This window comes from Lissotriton vulgaris, chromosome 1_1 (assembly GCF_964263255.1).
Source record: "Lissotriton vulgaris chromosome 1_1, aLisVul1.2, whole genome shotgun sequence".
Lineage (NCBI taxonomy): Eukaryota > Metazoa > Chordata > Amphibia > Caudata > Salamandridae > Lissotriton > Lissotriton vulgaris.
In genome coordinates this window covers 372,213,663-372,233,984 of record NC_141685.1, presented here as the reverse complement: position 1 = coordinate 372,233,984, position 20,322 = coordinate 372,213,663, and the positions used below count along the sequence as shown (strand labels likewise).

The 20,322-nt window shown below is 44.1% G+C and overlaps 1 protein-coding gene across 8 annotated transcripts in view; it reads right to left on the bottom strand.

Annotated features, from left to right (window-relative positions):
- Nucleotides 1-20,322, bottom strand: part of OSBPL9 (oxysterol binding protein like 9) — a 1,205,712-nt gene that overhangs the window by 492,681 nt on the left and 692,709 nt on the right. The window lies entirely within an intron of this gene.

Sequence of the window (20,322 nt, the reverse complement as noted above, 5' to 3'; positions counted from 1 at the left end):
AGTTACGCGTGAGCGCTAGTTCGACGCATTGCATGACAAAGCTCTGGGGGGCATCGTAAAACCATTCCTGTTTGGCAAGTGCCCTCGCTGTTGCTACTAATGCCGCATCTTGAGGTATGCACGAGTATAACGACTCAATATCGATGGTCACAATATATTCTGTATTAGGATCGAATGTCATCTCAGTAAGGACATTTAAAATGTCCATTGTGTCCTTGACATAGGATTTTTGGGTTACCACAGACTCGCGTAGGAAGTAGTCAGCGAACTGTGATAAAGGTTCCAGTATTGATTCGATTCCGGATACAATAGGCCGGCCTGGCGGAGGCCTGGCCGGCTTATGTATCTTCGGAAGGATGTAAAAGGCTGGGATTCTGGGATTAGTATTTATAAGGAACTCTGCCTCCTTCACGTTTATCCACTGTTTCTCTTTAGCTTCACTGACAAGTTCTTTTATTATTTTCATCAGTTCGGGTGTAGGATCTTTTTGTATAGGTTGGTAATTGGCTCTCATATTGAGTAGGCGCCGTACTTCAGCATCATAGTCACAGGTGTTTAATATGACGATGGCTCCGCCTTTATCAGCGCTTTTTATTGTTATGTTATTGTTGTTCTGGAGCGATTTCATAGACTCCCAGTCCGCTTTTGTCATGTTCTTGAAACCATTTCCTTTTGTATCTCTTTCAATCTTCCCAATTTCTTCTAGGACTTTATTCTCAAAGACCGCGACCTCTGGACCAACTGTGCCACTGGAAGGGCAGAAAGTAGAAGGTTTCTTTAAGTTCGTGTTATAGCCCTTACTTTCTTCACATGGTTGTTTTGCGAAAAACTTTTTTAGCTTAATTTTGCGCATTGTTTCATAGAACTCAGTGCGGCATTTAAAAGCGTCATGATTAGGCATAGGCACAAATCCTAGCCCTTTGTTAAGCACTTTTTCTTCGTCTTCACTTAGTTGGTGGTCAGATAGGTTGACTACGATGTTTTCTATACTAGTCGTCTTCCTCTGCTCCGTGTCAGGCGTGGGGAGAATGTTTGCCATTGTTGTTGTGGTTGGTTGCCACGACTTCCTCCTCTGCCTTGAGGTTGCTGATGTTGCCTCGGGCCTTTGTTGGTTGCTTGACCTTGTTCAAAAAAATTCCTCAACAATGCACTTAAGTAAGTGTTTGAGTTAGAGGCTTCAGGCTGGTTAAATCTCACTCTACTGACGCTTTGTCCTGGCTCAGGTTCTTCCTCACTGGACGTGTTATCGAATGACCAGTTTGAGGGTGTTCTTCGTTGTTGTTGGAATCTGGCTCCTCGGCCTCTTCTGCCCCCTCCTAATTGATGTTGTTGTTGTTGCTCTTGGGCAGGTTGATAGTGTGAGTCGTTGATATACGGAAAAGCCCACTCGTGGGTATAACGTTGCAAATTGCGTTGTAGCCCCCTGATTTTCTGGGTGATCATATATTGTTTATACTCCTCAAGGTCGTCCTTGATTTTTTGTAAATGCTCCTTGGCGTCAGTAAAGCTATTATCCCGATTAATAGCTTCTTCCAGGTCAACAATTTCCTTCAACACCTCTTCGCTCAATCTTTGTGCTGTGCTAATGATGAGAATTAACCAATCTCTGGTACACTTATTTGCGATAAAGCTCCAATCACGTCGGAACTGTTTATCGTCAAGAAAGATGCGTGGCTCTATCCTTACTATAAGGCTTGCGGGTGAGGCTCCAGCCTGATAATATTCGGACATAAGAGCCCCATGTAAGGCAATTCTTATATGTTTCTTTTTGAGATTACTCAACTTCTCCCATTCTTCTCTTACTTTATTGTTACCACTTAAGGGATTATTTTCAAACAACGATGGACCAGCCAAAATGGCAGCAATTTGCTCGTCCGTGAAAGCTAAGCAGTTTTTGTCCATTCTAGAGTTACAGGCTTACTGAAAGTTGGACTGCACAGTCAATGGTGGATGAAAGACAGGGAACACAGGACCCCATATATAACATACGATAAAAGATCAGAGTTTTGCACATAAGGTTGCTAGTAACAAACTCTCACGGCTGAGCCGCCGTACAAGAACTGTGCACAAAAACTGGAGTCTAGAGGGAAAGACAGAGCTAGGACGCCCCCCACTCAATAAGTCATCAAACAAAACAAGTCCTAGTTCTCACTGCAATATTTTTTAAAGATATCTAGAGATCACTGGTCGCTTGTAGATCACACCAGGGAGTTCCTTCATCTAGGGATACTCATGATCTCTTAATCTATTGCTTGAATAAAAAGCAGCCTCGCTCTGATCTCGACAGTACAAGACAGCACAAGACTCACATACACTTTGAACGGACGAAAAAATGTGTGAATAGCGAGATGGCACCTCACGGGCGCACCACCAATGGGACCCCTGGTTGGTACTCACCAGGATGGCCCTGTTATCATCACCAAGATTCGCCAATCAATCAGGAAACATTGGTCCTTGTTGTCTACGGGAGACTTCAAGATGCCGCCTCCACTCTTCGCCTTCCGGAGAGCTGGCAATTTGAAGGATAAACTAGTCCACACCAGGACTAATGTAAGAGTTGAGAATGAAACGACAACCATCCCAAAGGGACATTTCCCTTGTGGAAATTGTTCGGTGTGCCCTTTGACAAAAAAAGCCACCGCAGTGACATTACAATCTGGCAAGACGTGGACACTCAATCACTTTAGTAATTGCAACACTTCCAATGTTGTATATAGACTAAGATGTGAATGCGGGTTGGAGTATATTGGACTCACTACGCGTAAAATCAAACTGCGTATCCAAGAACATGTCAGCACAATTAGGATTGGGAAACTGACTACCAAACTGGTTCAGCACTGCCATCGTAACAAACACACCTTCACTTGGGTGGTATTGGAAAGAGTAATGGGTGACGTTCAGACCATAGAGAGACGTTTGATCACCAAGGAGGCACGCTGGATATACCAAGAGCATAGCGAGCAGAGAGGACTTAATGAGCTCTTGGAGTGGAACAAGCTGCGTTGAGATAAACGGTGTGAATGCTCCTTGGCTCAGTCAATTGCTATATCCTGTACACATCTCCCAAATTAATACATAAGGAGATGATGGAACAGTACATGAGAATGGTACCACCTATAGCAATAAAACTCATTCTATACACTCCCCACACACCATTCCAATATGGCCCCCACGTGACTCATAAAGTTACTTGATCTAGGTGGTCAACCTTGAACCACAATATGAAGACCACAAGATAATACATATTGCATCTAGTGTATATTTACATATGTGCATACTATGAGTCCGCCCACGTCGTGGCATAATGAGTAACTAAACACAATTAAAAAATAAACCCTTAACTCCAAAAGCTAAATATAGAACAACATTTTTTCTTTAATAGGGATTAGAATTTGTGGGCGTGTAGCGCTAAATAACTCGGAGCGCTTTTGTCCTTGCCCCTCGAGAAATACTAAATTTATTGGGAGCCACCGCGTTCTCGCCATAGAACCCCTTGAATTTAACACTGGGCCATGTAAACGGGCCCGACCTGACATGGCCGCGGGTTCCATGTGACAGCAGGAACCAATCAGTCGAGATCATTGTCGGCCAATGAGAGACCCCGAAAATCGGCACTGTCGGCCAATGAGAGATCCCGAAAATCGGAACTGAAAAACACAAATAGAACAGTTCCAACACTCGTTCGGCGTTCGAGTAATGAGAAGACGCCGAACGATTATTCTCCACAGGTGAGATCGGAGGGTTTTGTGGATACGGGGAGAATCTTTGCTTACTGCATTATTAAGCATTATGGTTGCGCTGTAAAAGGGGCTTGACGACCTGGCTTATTATCATTTCATTGCAGCAACCTTATTGAAGGGAGATAGGACTTCGCTCACCGAAGGGGGCACATTTCCTATGGTTTTCCTCTCGGCTGGTAGGAGAGGTTAAACCACGCAAAGGGTAATTATGATACTCTGGAGCAAGCACAGCATGAAAGTTAGACTGCTTAACTTTTAATTTCTACCTCCCAGTCTGGTGGCCAGACAGGTAACCCCATATATGTATGTCTGTTTGTATTACAGCATTGGCAGCACAGCGTCTTTAGCAGTGGCTTTCAAATTGAGTGGCCCTGAGGAAATTGCCTGATTTATACCACGGCAATGAAACATGTCGGCTGTAAGTAGGGTGTGAAGTGATAGGTAGTCTTCACACACTCCTTTTTTAATTTAAGTGTTTTACTGTTTGCAACAGAGAAAGGAACAGAAGTAAAGTTTGAAGTCCTGGTTGCACAGTATCTTATATGTTTGAATGTTTAATGTTGTTAGTTTTTGTTACATATAAGTTGTGTTCACTGCACCACGCACTGTCTTTACACTTTGGGTTTGAGGCACGTTTCCGTTAAAGCTTGATGGCACCAATGATGATAACAGGGCCATCCTGGTGAGTACCAACCAGGGGTCCCATTGGTGGTGCGCCCGTGAGGTGCCATCTCGCTATTCACACATTTTTTCGTCCGTTCAAAGTGTATGTGAGTCTTGTGCTGTCTTGTACTGTCGAGATCAGAGCGAGGCTGCTTTTTATTCAAGCAATAGATTAAGAGATCATGAGTATCCCTAGATGAAGGAACTCCCTGGTGTGATCTACAAGCGACCAGTGATCTCTAGATATCTTTAAAAAATATTGCAGTGAGAATTAGGACTTGTTTTGTTTGATGACTTATTGAGTGGGGGGCGTCCTAGCTCTGTCTTTCCCTCTAGACTCCAGTTTTTGTGCACGAACTTGTATAAAGCCTGCTTCTCTCAGAATAGGAACTAAAAAAAAATTCCTACAGTCCTCAATGACTACAGAACATAATAAAATGCAACAGTGTCTGTTCTGAAAAATTGTCACAGCTACATGGGATAGATGGATCTGGTTTCCCCCAAACCGGATAGTTCCCCAAGGAATACTGGATGATATTGAATCTAAACCTCACAAGGAGGTTGCGATGGAACGGTCGGGTAACAATTTTCAGGTAGGGTTCCATTGTGGGAGTAGTCTGCAGAATGTAATTAGCTCTAACACCCGGTTTTTGTACCTCTACTGCCTCCCGTTCCTGCTCTGCTCGACCCCTAAAGTTTTCCTTGATCCATTGAACGTCACATTTCTGAATCGAATTTGGGACAAAGTATAGGTCAGGCCTCCCCAGTTTGCAAAGAGTGTCTTTGATATAAACCAACCATGGGATTTTATTAACTTTATCCAGTGCCATACAGTCTTTAAGAATAGAGTGGTTTAAACTGATTTCAGGATTCAGCCAGGTCTTAGCCCAGCAAGTCAGTGGTGCCAGCTGTAATTGATCGCTGATAAAACCAAGGCCCAGCTCTGTGCACTGAAAGTACCGGAGTCGATTGGGTGACCACTAACAAAGATCTAAGGAATTTGTTATCTACCACCTGGAGTTTGCCTTGTGGTAAAAATCCCAACAGGGAAGCACCATACTTTGCTATTGAAAGGCATTTGGAAGTAAAGCGATGCCATCGCGTGTGACATGTTATATCATAGATGGCCAAAGTCTTAAGAAAGTTATTGCAGGCCATGTGGGTATTAAGTGTGACATCTCGACGCCAGTCTGCATGTGCTCACCCAGCCCCAATCTTTGTAGGAAGGAATCCTTGTGCTAGTTCCCTTCCTATGGGTCATGACCTCTGCATCTGTGCAGCACTGGCCTCCAGACAGGTCACAGATGCTTGTCTGTTTGTATATCTAGGCAACGCTGTGTGCCATCAGCTATACGGTGCAATAGGACAACATCACACCTAAGAGCAATGCTCTTACAGGAGGAGGCTCAGGGGTGCCCAAAACTCCCTGCCCCGGAGAAGTGCCGGACTCCCTGCGTCGGATAAGAGAGCCCCAGGACCTAGCGCGCTCTTATCTGGCCACCAAGTTGTACAGAAGAAAGGACTGATGTTAACGCACTACCCTGTATAACAACTTGTTCGAAGTGACCCCTCGCAGGGCTCTCAACATGGCTCACAGTCTACAGAGAAGGGGTGGCACGTGCGAGCCTACGCCCGTAATGGCGCACGCCCCTCTGGCTTTCCCCAGGAAAGGCACCCAAATTAGGAGCGCGCTCAGCCTGTCGTGGAGGAGGATGCCCGGGAGTGGGAGGTTAGCTTTCTCTGACCGCGGAAATACTGCCTCAAAATGGAATCTAAATTGGTTACTGCAGGGTGGGCTCAGCTTGATGGCAAACTAGTTTCAAGAAAAGGTTTTCCTTGAACTCTTAACAGAGTGGTGAAATGTGTGTACTAGCAGCATTCTGCTCTAATGGCACAGGGGTGAGAAGAACAACTGTAGGAGAAAGATTTTACAAGTGTCTCCTACTTTATTTCCACTTTGTGGTAGACAAAATGGTATCTGTCAATATTCGGCAATACATATAAGCTAAAAAAAAAATCACAGTGGATACTCACGTTACTAGAGATCTGCCACATGCCTCAGAGTTAAACTGAATAAATTAAAAGCATGGATAATAGTATGGTTTTGCCCATGAAAATGAGAACCGGGTCAAGGTTGCATGTTCCTCTATTATACGCCTGGCACTGCCCTGGGCGCTGCATGTTTTTCAGTTGCCAGATAACTGTACCTAAGGCAATGCATGTTATTCAGTTAGAAGCGCAATGGGGCAGTGTTCAATACTTCACACCGCTCAATGACTGTATCAACCCTTTATGAACTCTGCAGTGTTGGCTAATGTTATTCCCCTCTAGAAAAGAAGGGCATTCAGTGATTTCTGTCATATTGTCTGTGCAGGAAATGCAGAAAACCCTAGCGCTGCCCCCACTCCACTGCCACATTCAGAGCCCTCCTTTCTATATGTATGGACGCGCTGTGGCGACTTTCCGCATCCCTGCAACCTAAATGGGTGAAAGGAAGTATTCAACCATTTGGTTCGCACTCATGTGAGTGTGTGTGGGGGTGGGGGACCCCCTGCAATGTACCAGTTCCTTCACTGGTGGAAGTAGGTTGATGTTGCCCTACAAGCCAGACCCCCGGCGCATGCATCACAGCTCCCTTCTCACCGGCTTCACCCTCACAGCACTCGGGGCCTGTTGTGGTCAGCCATATATACAAAAACACCTAAGAGTGAACACAGAATGTAGCAATCTCAGAATGATAAAGGAATAAATCAGCCTTGCCCGACTGCAATACGTTGCCTACAGATTGCACCTACACCTCGTCAGAGCCCGCCCAAACACAACCAGTGGTGCGTGCGCACCACAGACGAGCAGGGCCGGGAATCGAAAATAGTGGTGCGCGCACACCACAGAGGAGCAGGGGGAGGGAGCGAGGCGAACGCGCGCTTCTGCGTGTGCTAGCCACCGTCGGGAATGGGCCCGCCTTTGCCCAATCACGTGCCTTTCTTTAAGAAAAAAACACGCGAATGCCAATGCCCGACAGCGAAAGCCTGATCATACGCACGAGCGTGTGGTCAGCTTTCAAAACCCTAGAGAAAAGGGCTCTCGCTGCGCGAACAGTGCTGCACACTGCAACGCAGGCACGAGCCCTAAAAAGGCCTGTGGCTGCAAGACTGTTTAAGAAGTTTCTGGCTGGTGATGTTCGATGCTGTAGTTTTTGCCAGAGTTGGTGGTTTAAAGTAAGGGTGGGCGTAGTTGGGGGAGTACCACTAGACGGAATTCTGCGGAATTGATCAAAAACTCTGAATTCCGCAACTCCATTCCATCTCACAACAATTAATAAAACCAAAACCTCACATACCCTTGGTAAAACAACAAGTAACTCTATTACATGCTAAAATGCATCTAATCATCTCACATAAGTGAAAAGGGAAATACAGCAAGCAGTGAGAGAGATGATAATTTTGATGTCTTCACTAACCTAGGGAGAGAACCAAGCAGATGCCTTGAACACAAAGAGCACTTCATGCTGAACGATTGGTGGTGGTCCCATCCTCCTACTGTTGTGTAGGAATCTAGGACCCTAGTGTAATTTTCCCGATTCATGCCCATATATCGATATAAATTACCCGATTCGTCTATAGGCATAGAAATCTCTTAGAAACCCCTGCCTTCAGCAGCTAGGGACTTCCCTTTGCCTGAATACTAATTTATCTAGGAAATCAAGGAGTTTTCAAAGAACTGAGTCTTTGATGACGTTATTATGTCCAATTATACGTCAAACTCGGCACCTTCAAGGTATAAATATGCCTACATTTGCCCAGACAAACACATGGTGGTTTGGAGCAGATCGACTATCTACTTGCCCGACGCCCTGCAGCAGCAAGTGCCGAAGGAAGTCGACCCTCCAGCAGACGCACTGAGAGACTCTGTCTTTTCTCCTGCCGAGAAATCCAGCTGCAGTGTTTCCAGGCTACCCTCGCGGGTTGCTGGGAAATCGAGTCCTGAGAGAGAGATACAAGACCTCCATTCTAAACCAAGGTACGGAGCTGATTAGACTCTTAGTGAATTCTTTGATAGATTCTTAGCAGAGAAATACTAAACTTAAGCTACTCCTCACTAACTTCTTCCATCGTACTAGACTTAGGTTAGGTACACCGGGGCAGGCGTATTTTAGAAGCACCAGTTGAGTACGTTTAGTCATTCTTTTATCACTGTATGTATTTTATAGGTTTTAGGCATTTTATGGCTTAGAAACCATATCACGCTTTTACAGTACTATTTTATAATACTCTTCGTATTATATGCCTTGTACTTTATAACCAGTATTACGATTGTAGCAGTACATTTCTTATGCTTGAGAAAGAAGACTGTTCAATAAATACTTTTCATTGAAAACGCCGTCTCTCTATTTTCTCAGCACCTCTGGTGAAACGAAGCATGCACGATTGACTGAGTAAAATAGTTATCTATTGTTTCCGCGACTCTAGAGATTGATTTCTTATTCTTGGGAAACAAAGTTGTCATGTTTATGCGGTTGTCAGAAACTAATCCCTTCTTGTGAATTCGAGAAAGTTTCTAGTGACCTCTGAGCTAGCTGGCACTCACAATTAAGTTTAATGTATTCGGTAGAGACCTAGTTGACCTCAGTCCTACGTCTAAACTACAGGATATATTATTCCAATGCGCAGAGCCTATTGGGAATATAGGAACTACACTACACAACGACCACCACAAGTACAGTTAAGGGCAAAAAATACAATCCCAACCAAAGGCCCTGTAAAGCATTATGTGACTATATTCTAGGGTGCAGTGAATATTATAGTATTCCATATTAAAACATTCCTCAAGGGGCAGTAATAAGGGCTGCCACGCCAATAGGTCAAACATTCAGTAGTGCAAGACCTATTGCATTGCAAATGCTTGTTAAACAAGACACAGGTTTTTGGAAAGATAAGTTAGACCCGATATTCTGTGAAATCAGGCAGATGGGTCAACTTCCAGCTATGTAGAAGGGCTCAGTCATTTCTCCAATCCATAAATAAGGCGAAAAAACGTCCCCGAAAAACTACTGCCTTATTGCCCTGCTTGACATTGAGGTGAAATATTTTGCCTGCACCTTACTAGCTGATCTTCAAGACTGGGCTGCAGAACACAAAAATATTCCATGTAACCAGACAGCGTTCTGTAAAGCAACTGGCACAATAATCAACATCCTAACCATGTGAAGCCTCATGGAGATGGCCAAATCGACTAAACAGGCACTACAATTCTGCTTTATAGACTGGAGGGCAGCATTAGAAAACATAGATTGAGCAAGGCGGTGGATGAAACTAGCTAGCTGGTAAATCCCAAACGCTCTCTTGCATATGCTAATACACCTCTACACGGGAACCTGGGTGCAGGTAAAACTGGGTAATGGCACACAACTTTCTAGGCACATCCCTACCACCAAAGGGCTTAAACAAAGGTGCGTGCTCGTCCCAAACCTGTTCAATCTATATATGGTAGATTTGACGCTAACCTCAAAATTATGCAATGCATTCTCTCCAAGAATAGGAAGTAAGGCCTTATCCAGCATCCTATATACGGACAACGTGGCTTTCATTACTGGGCTATGCCGCAGATAACTTCTTGGAAGTAAATCTTGAAAAAATTAAAACTGTCTATAAAAAGGACCTTGAAAATATCTTATGTCTGGCATCTGGGGAACGCAGAAATTCAGAACACATCAAATTACAAATACCTAGGCATAACCAATGATAATGGCGGCCAACTTGCTAGTCCACTCGAAACAATCCGAAGGAAAGGACTGGTGTTAGCAACATGAATGAATTGAATTGAATGAATTAGTTTTTTTGTATAGCGCATGGCTATATGGCATCCCAGCGCTGTAGTGGAACCGAGGAGGGATATGGAGGATCTTCATGGAAAGAGCCAGGTCTTCAATTGTCTACGGAATACCAGCTGATTTGGTTCTTTATGAATGGTGAGGGGTAGGGAGTTCCAGAGCTTCAAAGAATTATATGAGAAGAGGCGACCACCTGATCTAAACCTCATGATTCTGGGAATCTCGGCCAGATGGAGCACGTCGGAACAGAGACTTCTGCTGGCTTTATAAGGTCTAACAAGGGCCTTTGTGAGTGGTGGGCCAGTCCCCTTCAAATATTTGTGAATATTACATAAGGCCTTAAAATGTATTCTTTCATGAATTGGAAGCCAATGGAGGGAGCGTAGGGCTGGTTTGGCTGAGGAACGATTGCTAGTTCCTGTAAGTAATCTCGCAGCAGAGTTCTGTACAACCTGCAGTTTGGTAATTGCTGACTTCGGGGTACCCAGATAGAGAGAATTGTCATGATCTAATCTGGCCAAAATCAGGGCCTGGATCAAGAGCTTTTTGGATTGATGGAGGAACAGGGGGAGCACTTTCCGGAATGTTCTAAGAAGACCAAAACATACAGCAGCAGTCTTTTTTGCTTGGGTCTTAAAGGAGAGCTCCTGGTCAAGCCAGATTCCTAGGTTCTTTATTTCAGGTTTTGGTATGGGGGCTGGTATGAGGGCCGGGCCCATACTGACTGGTCACATGGTATTGGACTTGAAGTTAATCTGGTTGCCGGGACCCATCAGCTCGGTTTTATCACCATTGAGCTTTAGATGTGTTGTGCTCATCCAGCTGGTGACTTCCTTGAGGCAGGAGTGGAGATCTGTAGATGTCTGCTCGGTCGAATTGAGTGCTATAACCAGCTGGGTATCATCGGCATATGTAACTATATGGACACCGAAGGGGGATACAATATCTGCCAACGGGGCCATATATACATTGAAAAGAGTAGGGATCAGAGATGAGCCCTGCGGAACTCCACACGGCAAAGAGAGGGATTTGGATCGTGTCTCACCTCCGAATACTTGAAAAAGGATATTTTGCAGGAAAGACTGAAGCCATGAGAGAGCCGTTGCTGACGGTCCCACCTTTTTGATACGGTGAACCAAGATGGAATGGTTCACCGTGTCAAAGGCTGCATTTAGGTCTAGAAGAATTATCGCTGACGACCCTCCCTGGTCGAGAATCTTTTTTGAGGTTTCCACGACTGCCAATAGGGCTGTCTCGGTGCCCTGGTTGGGCCGGAAGCCAGTTGGTGAGGAATGGAGGTGGCCATGGACCTCAAGAAACACAGAGAGAAGGATGTTAACGTGTTTCTCCGCTAATTTACTGATACCAGGGAGAAGGGATATGGGGTGGTAGTTGCCAAGTTCGGCAGGGTCAAGATGAGGTTTTTTTCAAAAGAGCCTTGACCATAGCCCTTTTCCATTCGGAAGGGACTATGCCTGTTAATAATGAGGCATTAATCAGGTCAGTGATAGGGGGTTTGCTAGTGGGTACGGCACGTTTAAGGATGTTAAATGGGGCCGGGTCTAATGGGGATCCACTTTTGACAGAGACCAGGATGGGTAGGAATGATTCTTGTGTGAGGGGCGCAAAGGAGTCCAAGAGGGGCATATTCTCTTTTTGGTCCCTCTTCTCATGCTTCGGAGAAAGTGTAATCTCAGCCGGGAAAATGTGCTTCAGGATATTTTGAACTTTGATGAGAAAAAAGTGTGCTTGTTCGTTGCAGCGCCGTCCTGAACGGTCCGGTGAGTCGTTTCTTGATGGAAAAGAAGTCGCTTGGCGAATTGGCTGAGAGTGAAATATTTTCCTCATAAAAAGAGGTCTGGTCTATTTTTATTTCAGCCTTATAGGTAGCTATAGCTTCCCTGTAGGCTACTTTCTTGTTAGGTGCAAAATCATTTCTCCGTGTGCGTTCCAGTTTTTTTGCATGTTGTTTCAAGAGGCGAAGCTTAGCTGAGTACCATTCTTTTTTATTAGGTCTGGGATTCTTCCTCATGATTTGTTTGGGAAGTACCGTATTCAGAGAGGTGTCAATCCATGTAACAAAGTTTCTGTACGCTACAGTGGGGTCACAGATGGAGTCTCCAAGAAAAAGGTACTAAAAAGTGGTCTGTCCATGGGAGGGGGAGAGGGGCTGTTCCTTCTAATTCCACAAGATTTGAGAAGATCGGATCTAGAAGGTGGCCCTTCGTATGTGTGGGTTGCAAGACCTTTTGTGCTAAGTGGTAGGAGGCAAGATCTAGGGTTAGATCTGTTGCTTGGCCATGTGCCAGATCGTTAAAGTGGAGGTTGAGATCTCAGAGAATGGTAAGTTAGATGCAGAACTTGCCAGATTGGTAACTGACTCTAAAAGAGATTGACTGAATTGCCCTGGAGCCCCAGGGGACCGGTATATAAGGATGCCTGAAAAAGTATGAGTGGGGGAAAATTTGATTGCGAATTGGGCGTTCTGACAGTCAGATAGCGGGCTACCTAACAGTCTGCATAACATCTAATCTTCATAGATGATGGCAATCCCACCACCCTTACCGGTTGCTCTGTCTAAACGTGTGATCTGATAACCTGGTGGAAATGCTTGTACTATATCTGGATCCAAGCTAGCAGTAAGCCAGGTCTCCGTAAGGAACAGTACTTTGGGTTTTAGATCGTTTAGGAGTATTGATATCTCTGTAGTATGTTTTGGCAAAGATCTAAAGTAAAGAAGGGGCAAGTTTGAGGGTTGTCTTGGTGGGTGGGGAAGCAAAGTTGGAAGGGGTAAGTACAAATGGGTAGTATGAGCATCTGTCTTGATCGTTAGGTGAGATGGAGTGGAGACAAGAGGGTATAAAGTGATTGTTTAATTGCCTGAAATTCTTTACTGGTGTAGTTGATATATTCTATGGGAAGACTGGCAGGGGTTCCTGCCCCTGGGCCCGGTCGGGCGCGGATGGGCACGGACGGGCGCAGACGGGCTTGCCTTAGGCACGTCTTTGGAGCGTCCGCTGCGCGCTGGTGTGTGCATCTGCTTTTATGTTTTAGGTTAAGCAGCTGGACTGCTAACCTTCGCGATGTGCCCTGCAGGAGGTAGAGCCCTTCCTGTGTTCTAGGTTTCTCCCTTCACTCAAACGGGACAAGCCGCGGTGGACCGGGGAAAAACTGAGGGGAGAGGAGCGATGTACAAACCCAGCAAAAAATACGGCAAAAGAGGTACTTTGTGAAAGTGGTGAAGCCTTAAGAGAGTTTGCTAAAAAGCCCGGAACCCTTTCCCAGGTGTTCCGATAATAGCAGCAATGATATAGAAGGACAGTTGAAATCAATTTTGTAGCGGTATTTAACAGAGTATAAGACGCTTTCCTGTAAGTACAACACTATATTAGGAACCCTTTACCAGGCGTTCCGCTAGCAGGACCAAAGAATTCCTTCTGTTTCCACTCGCGCGTCCGAGCGCTAAAATCTATGCAGACAGGTCCATGCTCTTCCCTCTACTCCAGGTCGCACAATCCAAAATCTTACCTACCATCTCATGCGGTAGCCAAGCCCTGAGAGGACGGGACTCTAAAACTCTGGACCGCACTATTATCAGAACCTATAGGATCGTCTTCAATATATCAACCTATGCCTTGGCGGCTCAGATCAGATTTGAATTTGGGTTCACAAACAACACTTAGCAAGGCAGGGGACCTATATAAACTGTTGGCACAAAATCAGGAATGCCCCCACAGACACTTTAAACTAACCCTGGGCAATGAACTGCGCTCCGCTAGCGGAAGTTACAGAGATTTGGTAACTACGCATTTCATTGAAAACACGGAATTCATGCAAAAATTCCCATTACACTACACAATGGAGCTATCTACTATACCCACAACCCTTTGGTAAATCAACTTTACCTTTACATGCTCAAAAACATATAACAAATTCACAAAAGTGAACTTTGAAAAACATCAGGCAATGAGAGCCCTTGCCCGGCAATCGGAGCACGAATTTGTGTCATGGTCGCACTCCAGACACCAGGGACACACTAAGTGGTGGTCTGTGACCAACATGGCGCGGTGACAAGCACCGCACAGCTTGAACCCCAAGGTCTTCGTACTAGACCTCCTAACACACCAAAAGGAGTCGATAAACAGTCAAAAAATGACAGGGGGTAAGTTCTGTTCAACTGATCTGCAGCTGGCTGGCGCGAAAAAAAAAAAAGAACTGCATGCTGGAGTGGCGGTTATATTGACGACGCAGACATCGCGACGATGATAAACATGATGCCTGTGACGTCACGCAGAGTCGACCAACACCAAATACCAGCACGCAGGGGTACTGCTAAGAAAAATCTTTTCTATCCAGCCTGACGCCTGGAAGTATACAGGTAAGGAATGTGCAGCTAAATGTCTCTTTCAGAAACACTGATTCGGTTGGTGCAAATGATGCTGACGAGCAGGGCCAATGTAGGCATTGTACAACGTGGGCTGAGCGAGCATCCTTGTTGAACTTCGCAAAGGAGTAATTCTGCCCAACTGGGTGCAGCATGTGAGCAAATAGATACAGCGGAGCACTGGTCCCTGAATGTCAGCATCATGCAAGCGCTGAATGAGGATGGGATGCAAGATGGTATTGAATGTGGAGGACGGATCCAGAAGTATTAGGGCAGCAGTGTCTCCTGTGTCCATAACCAGTCGGATGTCATCCGTGGTGACTATCAGAGGTTTCAGTTCTGTTATTGGGTCGGAAGCCAGACTGGATGGTGTCAAAGAGTTGTTGCGGTTGAGGTTCGCAGCTAGAGGCAGGTTCACGATCTTCTTTATGACTTTTACCAGGAAGGGAAGCAGGGAGCTGGGCCGGAAGTTGTCTAGTGTTTAGGAATAAGGGTGCATAGAGGATGAAGGCGCTGGAGTCCAGCATTGGGGCAATAAAGCACGCAATTGTACTTCCAAAGTTGGCTCAGGATATGTGAGGGCGGGGAGGGGTCTGCAGACGAGGATGCCTCTTAGAGTGTAGTTGGCAGTGGGAGGAGTTTGAAGGTCAGGTGTTCCATGGTGCCATTGGTGATAGCCGGGATAGTGGACCACTGGATGTGTTTTAAAACGACGGCGAGTCCGCCTCTGGGTCGGTTAGTCCTGTCTAATGATCTGTATCCGGGAGGTATAGCTGTAGCAATGTCAGGACCCTACGTGGGAGTCAGCCCTGTTTCTGTCAGGAAGAGCAGTAACTAACCATTGTATTAGCTTGTGGTGTTCCTGTCCTGGACATGTGTCAGGCAGCCATGTGGGCATCTGACCATACTTTCACCAGGCACTACTGTTTTGATTTAAAAGTCTACAGAGGGGATCCTTTTGCTTGCTCGGTTCTTCAGGATTTTCAGTTGCAAGTCTGCACCTCTGACACACATCCTTGCAGAGTGCATTGCTTTGCTACTGATTTACAAAGTAAGAAATCTGTGTATCAAAGTATCTATCAAAAGAATTATGTTTGTTAAGACTTTCTCATCAATATTCTCACTAACCGCAGTTTCCTCACAGACTGCCTCCTGTGCAGTGGGTGATTGGGAAGAATACAGTCTGGAGTTCATTCTTGCACATCATAGATCAACCGTGGCCTACTGTGGTCAATGTTGTCAACTGTAGTCTATGGCAATGTACAAAATATGAGACAACTAACTTCAGCATGTAGGGGCAGCATCCTTATGCAGCTCTGTGTTATCATGACCAGAGACAGGACCGAGCCGTGATGGAGGCTGATGGCACCCCCTACCAGCACACAGGAGTTTTCCAAGACCTTCTGGTCCAGTCTGGTACGAGGGAGATTCTGAAGGTTAGGAAACTGCAGGTCAAAAAAGTCATCAGAATTGCACAGTAAAATGGAAGGCATAGAAGGAGCATTCAAATGTGCAGAGTCAGTGATGAAGATGAGGTGTTGGGAAAAATCAGCAAGTTTAATACATAGGCTGACCAAAGCAGATGGACGTGAATAGTATGGCTAAGAGGGCGAAATCAGCGTTCACAAACAGACGACTGAGTGGAGAAGGCCATGAAGAGATGGTTGGCATGTATTGCAATTCAAAAGGAGTTAAAGGCAATTACAATGCCTTTAGTGAGCATGTCTGGAATGGGGTGGAAGCATGCTGCATTAGATAAAGCAGGACAGCTGGACATTTTAGGGTCAAAGAGTCGTTTTTTGTGATCACAATGCATTATTTTCTAAATAGAATAAAGTGAAAAGTGAGTAAAAGGTAGGAACAGTCTGGATTTTTAAAGCCTCGGATAAATTGTTTTGAAAGTAAGACAAAAAAGCATAGTAATCAAAAATGAGATGCTGATGTATCTGAACTATTAAAGGAATTCTTGGGGAGATTTGCAGTGGACCATTGTGTACTGCATTGTAGAACTGGATGGCAAATTTTAAGAAAAACAGAATGGTGATGGAGAGTAGTAACATATCCAGAAATGTTGGTTGCACTGAGCCACGTACTTGCATAATTGGCATAAACATACAGGAAAATGCTGCCCAGAGTAGCTTGGCATGTGTCATTTACTTAATGCGAGTTGGACGGTATGTACTGAAATCTGTCCTGCATGCTTGGAAATGAAGGGGAAATTTAAACGTACTAGTGGAGAAGCATGAAGAAAGATAGCTAGGAACCGGGAGAGTACCAAACGTAGTATAATGAGAAAATGTTTAGAAGTTATGTGAATTTCCAGACAGGGAATGTCAAATGGGTTAAGAAGGCCAGGGGAGTGCTGAGACGGGAGTCAAAGTGGAACAGCCCTTGAAAACTTTCAAGGGTCAATTTAATTGTGGTTGTCCAGGGCGGAAGAAAATGCAATTTAGGACCGGGGGCAAAGGTGGTGGAAGAGTTTTAAGCATGTTACATTAAAGCAATGAAACACCTGGTTATGAGAATGTGACTGTGTGAGTAGGTGTCTGAATGTTTGTTTATTTCATTAGGGACAGCTATACGAAGAGGAATGTTCTCTCACCAGCTGGGGGAAACCAAAGGTGGTTTAAAACACTGGGATGGAGTGTAATGGGTTTGTTGCTGGGAAAGGCTCTTTTTCAATCAGTTACTCCTCTCCAGCCACTGAAGGTCTATGTGACAGAACAGGAAGTACTCTGTACACATCATCCTGTATGTATAGCATGCATTACTGTATGAGCAGCAGTCATAAATGGTGATTGGTTATGACGTTATTGAATACTGGACTTGATAAAATAAGATATTGCACCTTCATGTGTTTGTTCCTAACTGTCTGCATGTGCAGGCAAGTGCATGCAGCAAATCTCTGATAAGCGTTCATTTCAAAAAACAAAAAACAGTGTTTCTACTGAGTACACTCTCTCCTAGCATCAACAATCCTTTTGAGTTTAAAAAGGTAATACCGAACGGCATAGCTGAGTTAATTAGCGTCCGAGGAACTGCGTGAAGGAGGACAAAAGTGGATCATGTGTTGTGATAGGGTATCACAAATGAGAGGCAGAGAAGACTGTCCGAATAGTGTGATGTATCTAGTACTGACAAATAGTGTGATGTATATGTACTATAGTAATGCTATAGTGGTCATAAAGGAGTAATATCGTTGTCAGGAATGCAGAAACCTTTGGTTTGAAGTCGGGCTTCTGTGAGGAACCGAGTATCTTAAAATATGATAAAGCAATCCATTCTGAAACATATGCATGGAGTTTTAAAACAAAGATTTTCCCAAAGCATAGATGAGTAGATTTTCTGTCCCGAACTGATACTAGAGCACTAGAGTGATGGTGCACATGTCATTAACAAGATGAGTCACCTTTGGCTAAGGTTTCCTAGGCAAGGAGATGAAAAATAGGTCCACTGCTGTCCTACAAAATATGACCATCATTAGGTCACAGAACAAGCATGTCTCTATGTCACAGAACATGCTAAATTCACTTAAAATGTAATACAGAATAAACTAAATTGAACCAGAGAATATACTGCTCATGAAGCAATGGAATAAGAAAATTACAACAAAATTAAAAGGTACATCCATAATTGCTTGCAAGACCCAGCCAATTATAATTGCGCATAACATACCTCAACTCAAAAGGAATAACATGCTTTCTAATACTATGTTCCATAGGCGATCAAACGTGGTCATTATAAACAGACAAAATACATGTCCTAAAAAAATTAATCACAGGCCACAATTCATCAACACTTTGTGTGCTCAGTCCTTTCATTAAAAAGCCCCTTACAGTGACTCGGGTCATACAAAAACACTATTTACATAAGGGTATGCATATCTAACTTTATAAACTATGCTGGTCAAGCTTTTAGCAGGCATAAGATCATGAAACAAACAATTAGCGGGCAAAACCTAATGCAAACGTTTGTCAAAGTGTCAAGCTTACCCAGAGGCTTGTGAAACCCTGCCTGGTCGGAACTCTCAAAGACAGCTTTGGTTCAAATTAGATCTTTCCTAAACAAAAAGCAAAGCCCCTTTAAATCAAATACTATACTACGGGAAACTAGGTAGCCCAGCTCACCATGTCTGCCACAGTCCCTGCCAAGTCAGACACACATTTTCCAATAACTACTAGAGAAGGACAGGCGCTGCCTCCACAGTCTATATTCTTTCTCCATCTACCACTGTACCTCTAATCATTCTTCCATATTTCATTTTTCTTTGTCTCCTTGTCATTACAAGTCACTGATTCCCCACTGGTGGCTAAGCAAGAGAAGAAGAAAAAGAAATCGGGTCGTTGAAAGATACACATACATAAAACCGAAGTTTGGCCAATTTGTTTTGACCTTCTGCAGGTAGTAGGGACCCAATGCAAACTCATATTTTTGTGCACAATTATTTGAAAAAAATGCTTATTCAAAGCAGATAAACCAATAAAAAAAGAAATGCAATAAATATTTACAAAAATCTTGTATGTGTCTATATGTTACGTAGGCTCAAATTTTGGACTCTTGCCAGATTTTTCGTCTTGTCGTTTCCATTTTCCTAGGAGTAGCTGTTGATTCAACCATTAGCATTCTGACTCCACTTATTATGAATTCTGCATTCAGGTACTAGAAGGCTACGGAGAAGACCAGTACCAACTCTGAATTTGAATTCAGCAAATCAATCCACTGGTACATAGGTCAGTTTGTTAAATACTTTACTGGTCGTAATTGTGGACTCTTGGTTTGGAAAATACTTTGCCAGATAGACTTCTCCCCTGCTTGGGATTTCTCACGACATGAGACAAAGTCCAGGATCTTACAGAACATCAATTATGGTGAGACAGAATGAGCCAGATTATGCCTCAGAATACGATCACCAATGCAGAATACTTGCCACAGTAATAAACCCTCAGGAAAATTATGTAGCTGACATTTAAAAGCATAGTGAGATGCAATTTGAAAAATGTCATTTAATAGCGGACAACAGGCATAACATAGAGACTTGTGATGTGTGTGTCAGAGGGTAGTGAGAACAAGAAAGGACAGTTAATGAATTGGAGGTTCTGAGGTAAAATTATCAAGTTGAAGTAGGTTGGTTGTTCTGGGGATTTACTAGAGTGGCTAACATCTAGAGTCATCAAAGAGCCGTTTTGCGAGTCCTTAATAGCGATTATTAAGGAATCGCTATTAAGGTCTTAAATTGCGATTCCTACACATTCCTTATATGCGATCGCCTAAAGGCCCATGGGAATGAATGGGGAGTATTCTTTATTTGCGATTAGCAATTTGCTAATTGCAAATAAGATAGCGATTTCAAGGGTGCCTGGGGTGTCCAAAGGACACCCTTTAGCACCCCATAAATGCAAATTTACACAGGTGTTGCGCACACACATGTCCAAAGGACATGTGTGTGTGTAACATGCAACAGAGAAAAATGCACTAAAGTGCATTTTTCTATTTTTTTGCTATTTACCACGAAGTCAGACTTCGTGGTAAATAGCGGCCAAATATTGCGAATTCGCAATTTAAAATTGGTTAATGAATTGCATTTAAGGAATCTCTAATAGAGATTCCTTAAATGCAATTCCTCGCAAATATGCAATTTCGCAAATAGCGATTTTTGCATTTGGGATGATGAATCCCAAATGCAAAAATTGCGCTCGCAAAGGGTC